Source organism: Argiope bruennichi, chromosome 10, assembly GCF_947563725.1.
Source record: "Argiope bruennichi chromosome 10, qqArgBrue1.1, whole genome shotgun sequence".
NCBI classification, from domain to species: Eukaryota; Metazoa; Arthropoda; class Arachnida; order Araneae; family Araneidae; genus Argiope; species Argiope bruennichi.
Window position 1 is genome coordinate 70417511 of NC_079160.1, and position 16878 is coordinate 70434388.

General features: G+C 28.2%; 1 protein-coding gene across 1 annotated transcript in view; it reads right to left on the reverse strand.

The window, feature by feature from the left end:
• LOC129987577 (uncharacterized) overlaps positions 1-16878 on the reverse strand; it is a 160619-nt gene that overhangs the window by 96112 nt on the left and 47629 nt on the right. The window lies entirely within an intron of this gene.

Sequence of the window (16878 nt, forward strand, 5' to 3'; positions counted from 1 at the left end):
AAAACATCAGTCTCGAAACTGAATTCTCAGAAATTTACAGACTGTGCCAAACGACTTTTGAAAATTGGGAAAAGAATATTTAAAAAAAATATTCAGAATTTTAAGGAATGACATAAAATTTAATAAAATATAGTCAATGGCCACTGGGTGGCAAATAAGTGAAATAAAGCATCTATAAATTATCATTTAAGCAGAATGCCAATACTCATGGAAAAAAAATATTTTCTATATATGATATATAGTTTTTAATGAATAAAACACATTTATTTAATAAATCATGATAAACATTTTCCATAAATGTTTAATTTTTATGTTATTAAGGAGCAAAAATGGGAAAAAAAGCCTATTTCAACTGAACATTTTCTCCAAATTTACATTATAGTCTAATTTTATTGTAATTTATTAAATAACAAAATAATTAGCTTAATAAATTTACAATATATAAAACTTTTTTCTTCGCTTTTCCTGACAAAAAATGCTCTTGTTTTGGAAATTCTAAATCAACTTAAGGTATACGACTACGTTAAAAACACTGGTTATCGACCACATTGGCGAATTCTTTTTGTATCATTATTTCTTGTAGTTCAGGCTTTCCTCTTTCCAAAATAGTATTTTCTAGGAAAAGGGAGGCCTGACCTATCATCCAGGAGAATTTGAAGCAATTTTTTTTATCTAAAATTTTTCTTTGACTTCAATTTTCTCAAACTTTACTTTTTATAAAAATTGTCCACCGTTAAAATATCTCAAAAACTAATAGAGGTATTTACATAAAAATTTCAGTGTGTGTTTTAAATACTGTGGACAATGAAATGAACCAGAAGTTTTATTGTTGATGAAATACTTTTTCATTTATAGGTGTTTTTAGAAAAATTAAGTTGTAAATTTATGGAAAAAATGTATATATATGTATATATACGTATATTTTTACCCATAATTTCTTTGCATCTCAAAATGTTTCTTAGATTTTGGTTCATTTCATTCATCATTATATTCTATAACTTGTGTACAAAGAAAAATAGGATTGCTGCATTACAATTTTGTGTAGAATGTTAACCGTTTAGGTTAAATTTCATTAAAATTTACTACACATTTTCCTATTTCTCAAAATATGTTATATTTCCAAATAATTTTTTTGTATATATAGTGTTTATACATCTGTATACAGTGACAATACATCTAAAAACCATAATTAGTTTTTAAAAAATCCAATTTTTCAAAAATATTGCTTCGAACGTAGTCGGTTACCTTAAAGCCATGAAATTATTATATATAAATGCAGAATATAATTGCTAAAAATTAAAAAGGAACACGTAAAAATGCTTGCTTAACTGAAAGTAAAATTCTAAATATTCATTAAAAAAGATTCGAATTTTTGAGAATACATCTAAAGTAAGATGGGAAAATAAAAATAACGTAAAAGCAAAATTTACATCATTTGTCAAAAAGTCAATGCATTGCTCAGATTCAGATATACATAAAACAATAAATAATGTTATCATTCACAAAAAAAAAATTAAACCATCAGAATATTAATGCACATGAGCTTTTTGAACTTTGTAGTATAATTTAGAAACAAAATATGTATTTTAGACGCCTTGCTATCGACCTATTGGAACCAACATTTGATGCAAGATGTTATATTAAAGCAAGCAAGATGCAATGTTAAAGATGTTATATTAAATGCAAGATGTTATATTAAATTTCATCTATGTAAGTTTTTTTCATTTTTCAATTATCTCATTTATATTCTCGCGAACGTATAGACGAATAGAACGAAGAGTACGAACGTATAGACGCACAGACGAATGTATAGACGAATCAGCCCTTTGAGAGATTTGGTTCAAAATTTGTTATAGATATACAAATTAAGTGGCAAAAACATTGTATCAAATTTAATTTATTCAATTCAATGCATTTTCTAGTGTTGTGTTTACTTTCACTCTAACGAAGATATTAATAAATTTTCTTTAAATGGAAATCACTCAAAATTTGATAGAAAAGTACACATTTTCTGCAAAACCACTTACCAAATTTTATTCAATTAGCTCAACACGTTTCTGGATTATTATGTTTACAGAAAGACATAGCAACAGAAAGATTCCAGAAATATAATACTCCTGAAGTGAAACTAATAATGTAATATTCAAATACTTTTCCCATAACATATAATCAAATATAAAGATGGCAGCAGAACTCAAACATAAAAATATTATCTGTTAAAGCATAAAAGAATGCTTAAACATGAAATTCAACATAAATTGAACTCCGAGATTGCAATAACAATATCTCTTTTTATCGCCGTAAAGGAGCGTGAAATAATCGAAGAATGTGTTTCAAAAAGATATAAAAATTTAATACGGGATATATAATTATTATCAGCTGGACAAACCGTGACAGCATTGCTACAGCAGCATTGTAACTCTAAATTAACTTTTTCGCATGGCCGTATATTTATTAGGCTGTTACAAGGCTGTATTATGTATATGTATTATAATTTATTTCCTATAATTTTGAAAATTAAAATTTTAGAGTTGAAATAAGTTTTACATATATCAAATAAGTTTAATACCAGAATTTTATTGCTAATATTTATCAAATAAATGTCATTTATTTTAGAGTTGAAAGAAATTCAATATATATAATAATTTTAGTACGAAATTTTATTGCTAATATTTATCGAAGAAATGCCATCTATTTAAGAGTTGAAAGAAATTCTGTATAAATGTTTAGTGCCGAAATTTTATAGCTAATTCTTAAAAAGGAAATGCCATTTATTTAATTACAAATGTAAAAGAATTCGTCGAAAGTCTGTCTATCCTATTGTTCGAGCAGTTAAACAGATATCCCTCACGACAAAACAAGCACTTCTGCCTCAAGATCCAAAATAAATTTCTCGGAATAAAAACAATTGTGGACAAAAAAATGATAAAATTTGAATTAATTTTTAAATAATTAAATATTTAAATAAAATCTTTTGACATTCTGATTTAATAATAACTATTACCCAAGGCGAAACTTCGAGCTAAAATGAATTCCTTACATTTAAATATCTGTTTTATAAAAAGTTACATTATATGGGTTTTACGTATCTAAACTATGCCATCCTGAAACCGTTATCATATTTTTAAAAAACATGTAGTTTTAAATTACAAATAAAAGTGCTTTGGTGCTTAACTATTTTTATTTCACTATTTCCCACATGTTGGCTATAAAAAAAGATAAAAGCGAAAACATCATCTTCATAAATCTGAAATCAGATTGGAAATTGACTTATGAAATGCCATTTTCTCTTTTTGAGCTTTTTCTAATCCAAATTATCGAATGACTTCTCGAACAAGTTGTCTCTTCTTTGTTTTATAGGGTCTGCAGGGCAAAGATCATTAAAAGGCGTCCGCTGGAACAACTCATTCTGTACTTAATTAATTGCAGAAACTAACTCATGTCGGCTACTCTGAATGCTTATCAGGTAAAATTTTAGGTAGGGCTTGCGGCTGCTAGATCGATAGTCGGCTTTGCCGCAGTGCTAACGTCTTTGAAGTAGCAGCGGACTGATTTTCTGCGGGCATTCTTTTATTTTGTGGAGGTGAAATTATCTGTGAAATGAGGAAATTGCAATATTTCCAGTGGGAGCTTTAGGATTTATTCAAAGCTCACAACGAAGCATGATTTATTTTTGCTTTCTTCTACAACTAGAGTACTAGAAGAAAATATTGTAACCATCAAAAAAATTCTAATTCGAGACATTGACTTATCTCTATAATTCAATCGCAATATTTCTAGTGGGAACTTTAGGATTTATTCAAAGCTTATAATGAAGCCTGATTTTTTTTTTTTTTTTGCTTTCTTCTACAAGTAGAATAGTAGGAGAAAATATTGTAACCACCAAAAAAATTCTAAATCGTGACATTGGTTTATCTCTAAAATACAGTTGCAAGATTTGTAGTGGGAACTTTAGGATTTATTCAAAGCTTATAATAAAGCATGATTTTTTTTTTGCTTTCTTCTACAAGTAGAATACTAGGAGAAAATATTGTAACCACCAAAAAAATTCTAAATCGAGACATTGGTTTATCTCTAAAATACAATTGCAAGATTTGTAGTGGGAACTTTAGGATTTATTCAAAGTTTGTAATGAAGCATGATTCTTTTTACTTTCTTTTATACATAGAATACGAGGAGTAAATATTGTAATAATAAGAAAAATTCTATCTGTAGATATTGACTGATCTCAACAATTCGGTTCCCTCTGAGTGCAAAAAGCACATTACTGGAATTATATAAGTCTATTTGTGAATTAAAATATAATATAATTAAAAGATAATTAAAAACGCTTTGAGCTAAAAGAATAAAATTTTGTATCAAATTTGCAGATTTCTATAAAATTTTCAATGAAACTTGTCCCAAGGATGTCTGTCTATCCCGCTGTTCGAGACAAGTCTGCAGGGTAGTATTGGAGCTCGATATCTACAAAACGTAGAGAGCAAAATAGATAAAATTTGGTGTACGGATTTTAGAGTCAAATTTGAAAATTTCTATAAAATTTTGAATGAAATTCGACCCTAGTAGCATGTCTGTCTGACAAGCTGTTCAAGAGAAGTTTGTAGGGTACTACTTGAACTCGATATATACAAAACGTAGATAACTAAATAGATTAAACTTTGTGCACAAGTGCAGTATTTAAAATGTAGGTTTATATAAAATTTTGAATAAAAAAATCTCAAAGTATAGAACCATTTGTTAGTATACACTTTTCTCGTGCTTGCAAATGCAATAATTCGAAAACGCCGTGATTTAAAGAAATGAAATTTTATATGTGATTATATTTTTATAAGTGATTTTATTTTTTATTTTATGTGATTTTATTTTTTTTATAATTATGTGATTTTATTTATCAAATTTTGGTTTCAATCTTTCAGGAAAAAGTCATCCAAAATACATATTCGATTTTTCTGTACTTATGATTTAGCTACATGGAAAGATTCAATCGCTAATTAAGATCGCTCGAAAAATTCATTAGAAAGACTAGATTTACGTCATTCTAGATCTGTATTTGATATGTGATCTTGTTACTGCAATTGTATGCTAAATTTTTGTTTCAATTGTTCGGGAAAATACCATCCTAAATGCATATTCGATTTTTGTGTAATTATGAATTAGCTGCATTGAAAGATTCAATCACTAATTAAGATTGCTCGAAAAATTCATTAAAAATGCTAGATTCACGTCATTCTAGATCTGTATTTGACATGTGATCTTATGAATTAGTTGCATGGAAAGATTCAATCACTAATTAAGATTGCTCGAAAAATTCGTTAAAAATGCTAGATTCACGTCATTCTAGATCTGTATTTGACATGTGATCTTATGAATTAGTTGCATGGAAAGATTCAATCACTAATTAAGATTGCTCGAAAAATTCATTAGAAATGCTAGATTTACGTCATTCTAGATCTGTATTTGATATGTGATCTTGTTACTGCAACTGTATGCTAAATTTTGGTTTCAATCGTTCGGGAAAATGCCATCCTAAATGCATATTCGATTTTTGTGTAATTATGAATTAGCTGCATGGAAGGATTTAATCGCCAAATATCGCAAAATTAATTCTTTAGAGATACTAGATGGTGCAATTGTAGATCTATTATTGTTCGCCAGTGATATTCACGGCATTCGCGGTTTTACTCAAGAACCGCAATTGTATGTGAAGGAAATGGGATAGTTTCTTTCTTAGAGAGTATGTCAGATAATTTTGCGAAAGCCAATCTCATTGGTTTAAGTTTGGTTTCCTGGAAATAAAACAATCTTGAGATTATTTTTGCATATCTGATGATATGCAAAAATTAATCTCAAGGCTGTTTTATTTCCAGGAAACATTTTTGAAATCATACCGGATAGATATTCTGCGGTGCATTTTTATTTCGTGCAGATTTAATTATGTCTTAAATTTAGAAATTGCAAGTTTTCTCATGAAATATCAAAATTTTTAAAAAATATTTTAAAAGAGATTATTATGATTTTATGTTTTGTTTTGAAGTATTTATTGGTAATATGCCAAAATTATGTATTGATTATTTCTACAAAACAAAGTTCGCTAAAAGCAAAATTTAAACAATGAAATACACAAAAATCTCATAAATCATATAATTTAATATACTACTTAGTGTCTAAATTAATGCACTAATTGATTTTAGTTATATCTTATAAAGGAGGGCGCTTTTTCTTCTTTATATTTATCGATAGAATTATAGTTGAAACTGAAATAGCTCCAGCAGAAAATGCCTCACGATAACTTTACGATATTGTGAGTATCGAACAACAATGCGAAGATAGCCTTCAATACCTTGTGCTAACTGGATTATAAAATTTTTTAGAAGATATATTCAGAATTATTAAAACATTGTAAAATAAAATGATTGCATTATATTTTATTTTGTTGAAACTATATATACATATATATGATATTATTTTATAACTATTATCGTATTATTGCAATTACGAGTATATCAAAGTATGCATGCCGCTCGAATAGCGTGAAAGTTAGAATTAAAGTACCGGAATAGGTTACCTCCAAACATTTGCCTCGTCTTCTGACCGTTGTTTAGAATTAAAGATTTGCCTTAAAACCAAGGCTGAAACAGAAAAAAAATCCTTCAAACAAACGAACTGGGTTTGAAAAATTGGTTCAAACAATTAATAAATATGTCGAAATTCCATAACTCAAATTAATTGCTATATGAATGAAATTAATCTAATAATTCAATTTAGTTCATTCATTTAATTAAAATGAATTCAATGAACGCTTATATTGATGAAATTCTTGTCTAAATATAATTAGGTGTTAAAAACAAAGATTGATGAATTCTAACTACATATACAGGGCCTATAAGCCAAATCATGGGGATGCATCTAATAAAGTATTCATAGTAAAAGATCAAATGCAATAAACAATTTCAGAGTAGTTTTTGCAAATAAATACGTATAAATTCTAAAATACATACATATCGATATACGCGTGTGATATTGCAATTTCTTAGAGGGTAGAATCCTAAATGTTCAGTATCCCCCCCCCCCTTTTATACAGTATGTATCAAATCTGAAATACTATCTTTGAAAAAAAAAATCTGCATTTAAACAACTGATAATCATTGGACAGGGAAACATGTATTTACCGACATCTACAAAATTAGTTGAAAATAATCACATGGTTAGAGATCTGAAAATCGTTTTTGTCAGGATAACAGTTCTCTGCCTTCATCAAGTGAGTGGTCAATATACTGGAGAGGTTATACGTTAATGAAATAGACTGTTTATCCAATGGCCCTATAAATATAACACTTGTTTAAAAAAAAGGTTATAAAATCAGGGAATTCATTTTATGTCACCTTGCATTAAACTTATTTTATAATGAACTAGCCGTCTTTGGCACCCAACTTGTTCACTCAGATTGCAATTCACTTCATTTTGAAATTGTGTTTATCAGCTCAATTCATATTTATTTATTTTTTTTTTCATAAAACAAATGAAGATCATCATTTTTTCAAAAATAAAGATGAAGCACAAAATTGTTTTTTCTACTTCAGAAAGAGCTAAAATCCGAAGAACTATCTAAATTCCATCGTTGATTCTCATGATGCTTCTAATAATTTTTATATTTCAAAAACAAGGTGATAAAAAATGCAGTTATCACACTCATGGAATATAAAAACATTGTAATCCTAGCATAAGCATAAACCTGATAATTTATTTTTGGTGACTTTAACATTTCTCTTCAAGCACAAGAAATTAAATACTATAATATCAAAGGAAAATATAACTTCAGAAGGAAATATTAAATACTAGTTACAAATTTTATAATTATTATAATGCCACATTATAATAATCATCATACCTTTCTGATTACTACCTGACTCTGGAAATTCAAGCTGAACTTTCAGAATATACCCCGAGACATGATCACTGAGAAGATAAGTACACGGATATGAAAGATCCCATAATGGCATATCCTGTCTGTGTTAGAATAGTGCTAACATCATCTGAGAGCTAGACAGTTGTCCTAAGTTTCTATCGATTTTCTTAGTGTCCTGAAACATGACGTAGGATTTGTCCTTTTGGTGACGACCACATTTCCTAGTTAGGCTGAATGGTCTGCAATGACTTGCGGCTATTTTCAGACGAAACGAGTTTCAGATTCTCACTTATTACCAGAAATGGGCCTCAGCTGCTAGTTAACAATTGAGATCTGTCCAAGTACTTGGTAATAAGCTGAATATACAGCCATTATATAAATTATTGCTTGTAAAACAAATTATAATTGTTTAGCACATTATGTTCTTAGATTAGGGTTAGAAAATCAAATTTAATTGGTTCGAACTTCAACTATTCAATGTGACATAAGAGTTAGGAGAAGATAAGCATAAAATTTTCTCTAAATTGAAAATACTAAGGGGACAGTGGACTTTGAAACAAGCAAAAATGGACGAAAACGTGCAATTTTATTTTTATCTTTTCATCATCAAAATATATGTTTATATTCAACTACAATAGTATTATAAAATGTATTGTTCAATAAAATAAATATTTGAAGGGTTAAGAGGGGAAAAAAGCACATTTTAATGACTTTTCTCAAAATGATATTGTAATTAGATTTAAATATCTTTGAAATGCTCCAGGTGTCTAAATTTTTCAAGAAATCAAATGATATTGATAATAAAGATTTCGATCAAACATTAAAAGAAAATGAGGTATGTTTCGAGTTTTTTTTTTTTTAGCTCGTTAAAAGTCAATTTTAATTCGGAAAAACCTAAAATTCCTATGAAATTCAGTCTGTGCATAAAAATATTTCTAAAAAGTTAGCAAATTGGAATTACAAAATCACACGTAGTTTTGTTCCAAATAAATATACATTCGGAAAAAGGAAAAAAATAATGGAAAAAATTTAAAATTAACTCGTCTGGAACATTTTGAAATTTTTAAAAATTATGTATCTTTTAATTTTTTAAAAATTATGTATCCTTTAAATTTTTTTAAAATAATGTATTTGGTTTAAAAATATTTTTAAGAATTTTGACGTATTTATTGCTTAATATATATGCATAAAAAAATTCATAACCCGACTGAATAATTCTCAAAAGTGTTTAATAGAGTCCTCTTACTTCACCATTAAAGAAAAAGGATGCTTAAGATTTTTTTATATAAAGTTTCCTCTTATTTTGCTAAGAAAATCTTTATAACCCTGGATATATATTTTTTTCTTGTAATAAATTGTTTTCAATATAATACGTATTTGCAAAAGTATAATGAATGTTTTCTTTTGTTAAAAATGACTTTTCTCTATCTTTTTTTCATTTTTTTACAATAGATATCTCTAATATTTATCTTAACGGTATTGCAGATACTGTACAGGCAGATCCGTAGTTGCTCTGTAGAGTGGCTAGTACAAATGGTATAGTATTTACTCTTAAAAATTTTCTCACTAAATGTACAGATCTTTTCTATTGAAAATTTTAATCATTCTGAAGATTGGTTCGTGATGATGACTGAATCGATTGCCAAAAACTAAAATCACAACCTTTCTTACTTTAAAGAAATTTTCTGTTCCGTCAACAAAATCTCTGCTTCAAGAGGCATTATTGAAATATTTCCCATTCATATAAACAGTGCAAAAAAAAATATATTGATTTAGCCATTGCAAGTAATTTTTCCTTGAATAATACGTAAACTTTCCAACTGTGTTATATTTTTCCTGTACCTATATTTTCATTTAATTTTTCAGATTTTTATCTATATATAAAACGTATGCCAAAATGTCAAAATCTAATTCTATCAAATATAAATGAACTCAAATATTTTTTTCATTATTTACTATAGTGAATTTTACAACCCTTCAATGATAAATGTATTGTGTCGTCAGGTTACTTCATATAACAGCCTACGCAATATTGAAAGACAATCCTACACACTATTTCATTACGCCTATCTTTGAGAAAAGAAACCATGATAATATTTCCCAACCTTAATCACCGCACTGTTTTAGCCAAATTTTATTTCATATTAAAATCCATTACCATTAGGTAAGTCATCAATTGTCTTTAGCTTCCTTCCCCATTTCATTTTCGAAAGATATCGCAAAATAAATCTTTGACGTAGTCACCAATCTCAAAATTCGCCGGTTCTCTAGCCAGTTACAATTAATTCCGCCATTCAGCCTGTTAAATATTAATTAAAATAATATTTATTTTGTATAAGAAGAATGTAGTTTATTAAACTGGAATTGCTTTCCTAATTTAATGTTTATCAATACGGACATCAGGGGTCGTCTGATATTTAACATTTAGAAAAATCTATTTTACCGCATACTATCTTTGAGAAGAAAAAAAACATGATCATATTCTCCAACCTTAATCATAGCACTGTTTTGACTATCTCGAAATTCGCCAAATCTTCCGCCACCTATCATGCATTCAATCAAAATGGAATATGTTTATTCTGTTAGAATTAATTGAAATAATATTTATTTTCAAAGACATTGAAAAATGACACTTTGGATAGTCCACAATCTGAAATTCGCCAGTTCTTTCCCCACTTTTCACACATTCGATCAATATGATATACATTTATTGTGTTAGGGTTAATTAAAATAGTATTTATTTTTGAAGATATCGCAAAATAAAACCTTGGCATATTCCGCAATCTCGAAATTCGTCAATTCTTCCGCCACATATCATGCACTAGATCAAAGTGATGTATGTTTATTGTGTTAAAATTAATTGAAATAATATTTATTTTCGGAGATATCGCAAAATAAAACATTGGCATATTCCACAATCTCGAAATTCGCCAATTCTTCCGCCACATATCATGCACTAGATCAAAGTGATGTATGTTTATTGTGTTAAAATTAATTGAAATAATATTTATTTTCGGAGATATCGCAAAATAAAACATTGGCATATTCCACAATCTCGAAATTCGCCAATTCTTCCGCCACATATCATGCACTAGATCAAAGTGATGTATGTTTATTGTGTTAAAATTAATTGAAATAATATTTATTTTCGGAGATATCGCAAAATAAAACATTGGCATATTCCACAATCTCGAAATTCGCCAATTCTTCCGCCACATATCATGCACTAGATCAAAGTGATGTATGTTTATTGTGTTAAAATTAATTGAAATAATATTTATTTTCGGAGATATCGCAAAATAAAACATTGGCATATTCCATAATCTTGACATTCGCCAATTCTTTTGCCACTTATCATGCATTCGATTAAAATGGCATATGTTTATTGTATTAGAATAACTTAAAATAGTATTTCTTTTCAAAGATATTACAAAAGATAAAACCTTGGCATATTCCATAATCTCGAAATTCGCCAATTCTGCTGCCACTTATCATGCATTCGATCAAAATGATATGTTTATAATGTTAGAATTAATTAAAATAACATTTATTTTGTGTAATAAGAATGTAGTTTATTAAACTGGTACTACATTGCTAAATTAATGCTTATCAATATGGTGGGCGAACGCCTTATCGTAGAAGGTGGCTAGTATACATTACTTCCACCTTTTCTAAAAATAACTCAGACCTTCTAAATTCAGTAATCTTCTGGGGTGAATAAAAATTCAAATATTTTTCTTTTAGCTCAGAGGTACTTATTTCACAAAAAAGAAGTAAATATCTGAAAAAAGTTTATTTTACTTACTTGGGAATAAAAAAAAGGAATGAAATATAATAAGCCACCAAAAAATACAAATTCTTTTGGCTTCCAAAGATTGTGAAATCACTGGTGCAAGAAAAAAAAATCCCCAGGATTTAAATTACTTATTCAAACACCGTTCCACATCACTCAATCAAACAGGAAAAAATGTCGCAAACAAAGCACGAAACATAACGCCACTAGAGATGAATTGCGACTTCTTACGTCCCAGGATGTAAAATAATAAAAAATAAAATAAAGAAGGCTCAAAACCTCCTGTAAAAACAATATTGAGAGCGCAATTTTATTTCAGTGATCGAAAAAAAAATCACATAAAAAAACTCAAAATAAGAAGCTGTAAGGATCTCTTATTTTACTTTTATACTCCATGGAAGTTATTTTCTGGCTATTGTATTAGCTTTTTCACTTACATGTAGGTGATTTGTACAAATAATGGGAATTGGAACAAAACTCCTGTTTTCCTTTCACATAAACAAAATGTATGTTGGTTATTTATTTTTATAGCGATACTTCGAACTGTAGGGTTTTCTTTTTCGTAAGGCGACAAAGTGTCGGTGTAGTATATTTTTTTCCGGCAGAAGTTTTATCAGACTTTAAAACGTGTAATAACGACTGAGGATTCACTCGTGTAATGGGATAGAGGTGTTAAGTCTGTGCAGCATTTCTTCTTCTTCTTTTCTTTTTGGATTGAGAAATTTGAGATGACAAGAAAGCAGAAAATAACTGTTGATATGAAGAGAAAACTATTTTTTTCTTGTTACAGAGGAGATTTTCTTCTTGGCCGTACAATCATTCTCAAAGTGTTATGTTCCTTAGAGTTCAAAAGACATTCCCAAGCTGTCTTATTTGGTTGTAAATGATTTGGCATTAACGTCCGCGATAACGTCTGTGTGTCCCCGACAGAGCGAGGACCATACTAGTGAAGTGCCAGTGTTGTCATAATAATGAAGCTATATTGTAAGTTTAATTTTATTTGAAAACTTCAAATGTTGAAAAAAAAACCTGAACTAGCAAGAGTAGTCACCACGGAATCTTCAGGCATGTTCAATACTAAAGGCGTAATCTTCCCCACATTTTATTTGGGAACTTGTTCAAAGAATTGAACGGTCTTTGGTTTTCATTTTAATAGTTCGCACATGAACGTTTTCAGCTACGTAGTACAGAGTGCTTAAGAAAATCCCGGACAAACAATTTTTAATATAACTTTATAAGAAATAAGTAAATTAACAAAATATAAGAAATGATAATAAGACCAGACTTTTACTAATAAATAAATTTAATTGATTTTTAAGTGGACGCTTCTTGCAGCGATTCAGAACTTATTGAAATTTTAGCGACTTATTGAAATTTTCAGCAATGGACCGCAAGTCTTCTGCCTTTAATCTATCCCACCCTCGAAGAAGCAATTGCTTTAGAGAGTCCAAACTTTTGTGTGGTTTAGTGCAGGCCCTAGACTCCAAAATGAACCATACACTGTAACCCATTAGATTGCGATTCCGTAAGTATTGAGGCCACTCTCCAGACGATACATAAATTAAGAGATGTTATAAAATATTTTACAATTAGTGTTAAACAAAAAGAAATGGTAATATATTAAAAAGAAATTAATTAACTTCTATTCAATGATGCAATAACTTTGCCCGAGTGTTTTTGCCGCACCCTGTATAAAAAGGAAATCTAGCATGAAAATTGTAAGTTTTTTTTTTATTTACTGATCTGCAATTTAAATGTTAAAACTGTGCACCACATTTCATTTATTCAAGAGGGCATGTCGATGAATTATTTCAATACAGACCAAAAGAATGACCAACCCCTTACTATAGATTTAGTTTAAAATATGTTTGAATTATAGATGCCGAACCTCCGCACCAAATTTATTTATCGAAATTATTCATTTTTGAGCTATTGGAGTTGCATGCTGCAAAAGTACATACCGATACCCTTTCTCGGATTTTGTTCAAACATTTGCACATAAGATACTAAATTCATATTAAATATTATTCATTTAGGTGTATATTGCAATTATCTTGCAATCTGCAATGATCTGTCATCATTGTACTTATATATTGCAATTATCTTGCAATCTGCAATGATCTGTCATCATAGTACTTATATATTGCAATTATCTTGCAATCTGCAATGATCTGTCATCATAGTACTTATATATTGCAATTATCTTGCAATCTGCAATGATCTGTCATCATAGTACTTATATATTGCAATTATCTTGCAATCTGCAATGATCTGTCATCATAGTACTTATATATTGCAATTATCTTGTGTTCACTTTTATAAATACAGAGAGACAAAGAGATTTAACGTGTGTACATTTGGTTTAAAATTTAACTGAAATCTACGAATTTTGTGTGGGGGGGGGACCAAGTACCAAATTTCATCCGTTTTGTCTCAAAGTATTTTTGAAGTACTATGTTGACAGATAGACTTAATTCCAAAAAAATGTGATTTTTGGTCTCTAGGTGGACTTAATCATGAATATTTGTCAACATCTAAAGCTCGCATTTTTTTTGAAATTACAATCTTTTTTATTTTTTGTATTCTTTTTTACGAGAAAAAAGTAAACTGAAATAAACAGCATAAACATACAGCAGAAATACTGTAGTTTATTTATTTATTCATTTGCACTATTGAAATCATCCAACTTTAAGTCGAACCAATGAAACTGAATACGAGTCTCAAAACACAAGTGTCTCAGCACTCAAACCTGTGGTTGGGTACAAATGCCAAAACACGGAAATGTAATAGACTCATATTTACATATATAGATTAAATGTGCATGACATTTTAATAATGGAAATCATTGCTCATTTTAAAGACGGGATATAAATGTATGTCCAGACAATAATGTACAATATTGTATGATATTGAATAACATTCATGATACTGAAAATACTATGTAATACAGTATATATAATATAAACTAGATAATACATGTGTTATCTACTATAGGTCGCAAGAATTAGATATTAAATGGTAAACGATAATGACATGAAATTTGCTCATGGCATTCTGGGATACATTTTTTAGGTCACCTATTCTGTTTCATTCTGTTTCTGTTCTATTTTTTATGTTTATGTTCTATTTTTAATTTTATATTCTATTCAAAATTAATTAATTAATACAATACTTCATTTAATAGCGAAAAGTTTCACAGCTTTTAGCCAATAACGTCAGAGATATATATCGCATAAAATTTTCAATCAATGTAAAGAAAAATAACTTTTGTTAATGATAGTTTCTATATATGTAATTTTGTTTTCTATAATTCTAACAAAACCTTCAAAATTCATTTTAAACGCAATTTTGAAAACATAAATTATTATTTTATCAAATAAAACAAGCATACATTGTTAGGGAAAGAGACTCTGAATTACTCTATCTTTCGTATAATTATTCTTTTTTTTTGACAAAGTTTTTAATTGCTTTTTAAAAAATAATTTCTCGTGTTCATTTATTTCTATTAACAAATTACTGCCGTTCAAATATTCTACAATAATATTTTAATAAATTGAAAATTAAACAAGATTAGGACGGTTTTTTTTGCGATATCTCTCAAAATATAAATTCACAAACATCTATGGGAAACTATATAAAACTTCAAAAATTAGCTTTCAAAATGAAATAGATTCTGTTTCCGTACATTTTGTATCTTTCATTTTAATAAATTTTTCAAACTAATTCCATTTACAAAATGTAACAATATTTTTTTCCCAGTTGAGGAAAACGAATATATATATATATAAAAAAAAAACTACTGCTAGGACATATTAACAGAATTCTGGAAGAATAGTAAAAGAAAAGTTTAAAAGCCGATCATCAACAGTTTATTTCAGTAACATCTATTGATTTATTTTATTCCCATCTGAAATGAAATAGTCATCGTACTTTAGAAACACAGAAAACGTACGATTTCAAATATGCTATTACTTGTGATTTAAAATCTTTAGAGATAATCTATGACTAAATAATTGATTTTTCCTTCAATGTAATGAAGTGGTTAGTAACCTTTTTAGCCAAATTTTCTACTAGTGAATCATTTTAAACTTGTAGAACTAAACATTAATTACCGTATGCTATAAATATCCAGACTCTGCAATAACGATCAGCAATCGGAATGTATAAACTGTCATTAGTTGTATTATCTACTGTCTAGTTATTACAGTCTTTTCTATAAAAATGGTTCAGTCATTACTGCAAAACAACTACATTTGTTTTACTTATTAATCAGTTTTAAAAACTAAATGGATTTTAATTAGTATCTCCTTTATAAAATCTCCTAATTTCAAGAGCAACATTAACTTACAAGTTCATAGTATTTTACGTAGTAGTAATGCATAGTATTATTATTTCCAAGTTCATAGTACAAGTAGAAAGCTGTACAAGAAACCATATAATACCTAAAGTTACGAATTTGGAATGCATGTACCATCTAATATAAAGATTTGTTTCAACAAGTTCAAAACGTAACAGTTTACCCCGACAAAACTGACGTTTTCTTAATATTTGTAGCATTACTTTGCTATCTAAATTTTTCACAGAAATTATTTCAAAGTTATTGAAATCTGAGTAGCAATAATTTATATTGCAAGGCATTACTATTTTAAGTATAAATTACAGATTTCAGTGGTAAATACATTCAACTAATGAAATGACTAATGATGTCAAATATAGAATATTGTGTACTTTGTTACCTGGAGAGTTCATATTTTAACATATTTTATATGCTGGTATGCTATCTTTAAAAAGCGTCATATGACGTGTGGTGAGAAAAATCGTTCAAAATGCTCTGCAGAGGTGAGCAAGTTATTATTTCTTGAGTAATTGATGCTCACAAAAGGTGTTTTTTTTTTCATTTCAATTAGATTTTTAATTGAAAAAGTAATTAAAATGTTAACGTTTTCTCACGATAATTTTTAAAAAAATATTTTTATATTACTTTAAAATCCCAAAAATATAGGTTTTGATTATATCATATTTCTTTCTTTACAGCATTTTTATTTACTTTAAACAAGCTTGTAAAAATATTTTTAAATACATTTCTCAATAATACTTTTATTATTTCAGTTATATTTCTAATCTATACAAAAAAGGGTAATCTTTTCAATCTAGTTAGATTATCCCCCTTTTTTTAATA